The 5034-nt window shown below is 38.2% G+C and overlaps 1 pseudogene; it reads left to right on the plus strand.

Moving 5' to 3' along the window:
• The first annotated feature begins 1893 nt into the window (after positions 1-1893).
• LOC138166457 (clathrin light chain A-like) lies at positions 1894-3470 on the plus strand (annotated as a pseudogene).
• The last annotated feature ends 1564 nt before the right edge of the window (positions 3471-5034 follow it).

The raw sequence follows: 5034 nt of genomic DNA on the forward strand, positions 1-5034 counted from the left end.
GGAAGGAAGGAAGGAAGGAAGGAAGGAAGGAAGGAAGGAAGGAAGGATGAATGGATGGATGGATGGATGGATGTTACTTCACCTAAGAGTTTGAAGTCAGGGGAGGGAAGATTTTGATTCACATGCTTAGTTAGACCGAGAAAGAAAAGGTCAAGGAATTAGCAATCTAACAAAGTGAGGTGTTGGATGTTATTTACTACCAGTATGTTGAGAATGATTTTTTTGAACCTACATCCTCATTTGTAAAATGAGAGTATCAAACCCAATGACCTCTGAAGTCCCTTCCATCTCTATATCTATGATCCTATGCCCACCAATAGGAGAATACTGTAATTATACAATTTAAGCTGTCACAAGCCAGGGGATCTAGACTTTGACAACCCTCCATGATAATTACTGAGAATTGCTCAGATACTGCAGGTCTGAGGTGAATGGGAAATATTTATTCAGCAGTACCATAAAGGTATGTTTTTGCTTTAAATAAGGAAGGAAACAAGCATTTATTAAACATCTGCTATGTGCCAGACAGGACACAGCTAGGTGGCTCAGTGTATAGCACTCTGGACCTGTAGTTAACAAGACCCAAGTTTAAATTTGGCCTCAGACACTTACTAGCTTTGTGACCCTGGGCAAGTCACTTACCTCTGTTTCTTGCCTTAATCCACTGTAGGAGGAAATGCAAATAACTATAGTATCTTTCCAAGAAAACCCCACAGACAATATAGTCTGTGGGGTGACAAATAGTCGGACATGCCTGAACAACTAAACAAAAAGATGGGCCACAAACTGGACTGAACACTTTTCAAATATTATCTCATTTGTTTTTAATTACAATCCTGTGAGGTAGGTGCTATCATCCACATTTTACATTAAAGGAAACTGAGGCACAGACAAGGATTAAATAACTTGCCCAATCACACCCCACCTAGTAAGGCTGGATTTGAACTCAAATCTTCCTAATTCTAACCCAGTATTCCCTCTATAACCTAGCTGTCTGATTAGATTTCCTGCTACCCCCTGCCACCTCAATAAGGGGAATATAATGTGTATATTAAAGTATAGAAGTAATTTGTTTTTCTGCATGAGTCTATGGGTTCCTCTTTATACTTTGCAACTTGTGTGTGAAAGAAATAAGAAGCTGTCTGATACCTGAAGGAGCTAGGAATTTGGAATCTGAAGAGCTCTTGTTGCTGCAGGTGCAGACCTCATTCACCATTGTACTTCTCTCTAAATCACCAATTTTCTTCTTCTAGGAAGGAGGGAGTGAAAATTCCCTCATCTACTTCTTGTTGCTATCTAAAATTTCAAAAGAGAGAGGGGTATTACCATTCCATAGCTCACTAGTATAGACTACAAGAATTCTTCTAACAACCTCCCCTCCCCCACTCCATGCTCAGTAGTCTATCATATTAGAAATAGTCTCAGTCACCAGAATCCACTATTCCAATAAATACAATTTACCCTTCTGAATACTTTTGAGATAGGAGTCCTCTCAAGAAGGAGATAGGACACATATTTCTCAGCCAGGGGATGGGACACATGTCTAGTTTATTTTTTTGCTTTTTTGGGGGGGGAGGGCAATTGGGGTTAAGTGACTTGCCCAAGGTCACATGGCTAGTTTTTGTGTTAAGTGTCTGAGATCAGATCTGAACTCAGGTCCTCCGGACTCCAGGGCTGGTACTCTGTGAATACACTGTACCACCTAGCCAGCCATACATGTCTAGTTTCATAGGAAATTTCCCCTTCTGATAAACGTATGCGTCCTACAATCTCATCAAAGATCAAGGAGAGAGGGGTTCTTCTGTTCATCCCTGCTAAAGTGGTGAACTCATACCCTGAATACCCTAAAACTTTGAGGCTAATTTTTTTTTCTAAAAGAATAGGACATGGGGGCCTGGATGCTATTGATGGAGTGATGAATGGAGAATACTACCAGGTGAGTAATGGTCCAACTAATAGTTATGCAGGTATTTCACAAGTGGATTGATTACAGTCAGAAACAAAGAGTATCAGTAAATAGAGAGAACAAATGAAATGTCTGGAAGTCCTTGTAATAGCAAACAAAGGAGTACTTATTTCCTTGTTTCAGTTATTCAAGTATTTAGCACCTTGTTTCAGGTCTTTAATTGCCTTTGAGCCCCACCTGTGATTTGAAGGTGGGAGGAACTTACTGACGCAACAGGAATAGAACAGGAAGGAGAACCATGATATAAAAGCAGGATCACAAACTGGAACAGAACAGAACTGAGAAGAACACTTGGGGTGTCTAGCATTCTGCTTGTCTGTTCAGTCTGTGTTGATTTGTGTTTGTGTTACTTTGTCTTCTGTCTGTTGTTTGTGTTATTTTGTCAGCTAGAAGGACTCTATATGTTGATTGTGTTACTTTGTCAGATGTACCCTGTCCGTTGACTTGTGATTTCACAGGCAGAAAGTGAATTGAGATGATAGTGCCAGCAATGTGAATGAATGTTGTTGTGGCTCTGTTAAGTTTTGACTTCCCAGAAACTTTGAAGGGCTTGAGATGGACTAGTCACTGTGAGCTTCAATATGGAAAGGGAACTGAATGAGGACCTGGATGAGGAGTTAAACAAGGAGCTGGATGAGGGGCTGGAGCAGGAGCTGAGAGCTGCCTACCTGTGCATCCAGGTGACTGTTGGGTGAATTCAGGCAAGAGCTGGGAATATGGAAGAGGAACCATGGAATTTGGGAGCCGTCCTCAAGCCAAGATGAAAGGACCTTTTCTTGCATACTTAGTGTTGACTGACAAGATCATGATTTACTGTGACATAGGGGTGAGAGAACTTTGTGCTTTGTTTCCCTTAAGGGTGATTGGAAACTAGTCTCCATTCAAGAAGAAAGAAGACTTTCTGACTGACAAGATTAAGACAATGTGCTCTAGGGGTGGGTGACCTTTGTACTTTGTATCCTGAATGATATCTTTTGTTAAAAACTATGTGGCCATTTTAGCAATAAGTTGTTGTGTTATATCCCTGTGAATGTTAAACTTTGGTTTATATAAATGTTTTGCTTTAGTTTACTGCTTAATAAATAGAGAGTTCAATATACTATGTGATCAGAACCTTAAAGCTATTCACAGCAGCAGTCCTCTGGAAAGCTCCTTCATGCTTGACTTAACTTTTCTTGATGCTCATTCCCAGAAGCAGGAAGCATTCTGGAAAGAAAAAGCAATTAAAGAGTTGGAAGAATGGTATGCAAGGCAAGATGAATAGCTACAAAAAGAAAAGTAAATAACATAGCAGCTGAAGAAGCTTTCGTAAATGATGTTAAAGAAGTTTCTCCTGGCATAGAGTGAGAACACATAGCTCCACTGTGTGACTTTAACCCCAAGTCTAGCAAGCAAGCCAAGGATGTATACTGTATGAGCTCAGTCCTCATCTCCCTCAAGCAGACCCCTTTGGTTAATTGAAGGGAAGCCCAACGAAACACCACAATTACAATATCTTAATCTTACTCAGTGAAGCTGTTCACAGTCATTGGATTAATTATGTTGGGGTCTTTTGGACCTAACCTCTTGTCTTTAGAGTTGATCATTGTGATTGCATGTTTTCTTCAACTGTTTTATCCTTGGCATTCTGAGTGGGAGGGAAGTGGTAACCTCCAGGAAAATAGCCTCTTATGCTTTTGTACATTATAATTTTCAACTGTACTGAGGGGCAGCTAAGTGGTGCAGTGAATAGAGCAATGGCCTCAGGAGGACTTGAGTTCAAATCTGGCCTCAGACACTTGACACTTACTAGCTGTGTGACCTTGGGCAAATCATTTAACCCCAATTGCCCTGCTTTTCCCCCTCCAAAGAGACCAACAAAACAAAACAAATAGCAACTTAAAAAAAAGGACAGTGATGTCAGTTTAGCTAAATTCTATTATTTAGATAATGACACATCTTTATTTAAAGGTTGTAAGAAGGCTGATCCATAACTAGTAACCAAATACTTCATGCCTGATACCTCTATCAGGTGAGAAAAATTTCTGATTGAGTCATAGAGCCAAAAAATTAAAGGTGAATATTAGGTTTGAAAAATCTAATAAACCAATTTGGTAGCAGCAGAAATATTTATAACCTTTGGATGACATTGAATGAGGAAATATATTGAGATTACTTAAAACAATTAAAAATGCCACTTGTCCAAGTATATATGTATATGTATGTATATACTCACACATACATACACATATATAGATACACAGATATAGTTCTCTATAATTATGTATAACTATATATAAAACTATATGTATATATAAAACTACAACAATTTATGTGTGTATACATATATGTGTATATATGTACATGTTTGTATACACACATATGTATATATGTAGTTCCCATGAAAAATTCTTCATGAAGTCTCAAGGGAGGAAGAAAATGGACTTGCATTCAACTAGCAGCTACAAGTCACTCTTTTTACAGATATAATCTATAAGCTTTAACCCACTTTTCTCTAAATTTTGTATATACTTGAAGTAGAGTGTTTCCCAGATTTTGGGTGATATTACTTCATTACCATCTATCCTTTCTTTATCTGCTTAGTAATACTTCTTTCTAAATGCTAATTAAATCTGGTTGCCTGGTAATCAATGGGGAGCATGCCAGATGGGGGCTCAAAAGCAATAATACTAGAAACCATTCAAATCCCTCAAAGTTACCCCCTGAAACCTAGAGTGAAGAAGTAGTTAATTGTTCTTTGGATACCTAACTTACCTGTAAGAATGGTAGTTGGGAAAGTGTGTCCAGAAAATGTGCTACAATTTTCGAGTCCTGTTTCTCTTTGCAGAAGCTGCAAAGCTTATAAAATTGGGCATTTTAAAGTGGTGTTAATTTTTTTTCTTTTCATTTAAGGGGGTGATTATACATTCAAAATGCTAATAGTAAAAGTAATCTCTATATGGATTGAAAATTTCCAGTTTCTCATTCTTCCCCCCACCATTTAATAGTATTTTATTTTTTCTAAGTTCATGTAAATATAGTTTTCAACATTCACTTTTATAAGATTTTGAGTTCCAGTTTTTTTCCTC

Source organism: Petaurus breviceps, unplaced genomic scaffold (genome assembly GCF_028583685.1).
Source record: "Petaurus breviceps papuanus isolate PSGF00001 unplaced genomic scaffold, PetGlider_PUasm1.0 224, whole genome shotgun sequence".
NCBI lineage: Eukaryota > Metazoa > Chordata > Mammalia > Diprotodontia > Petauridae > Petaurus > Petaurus breviceps.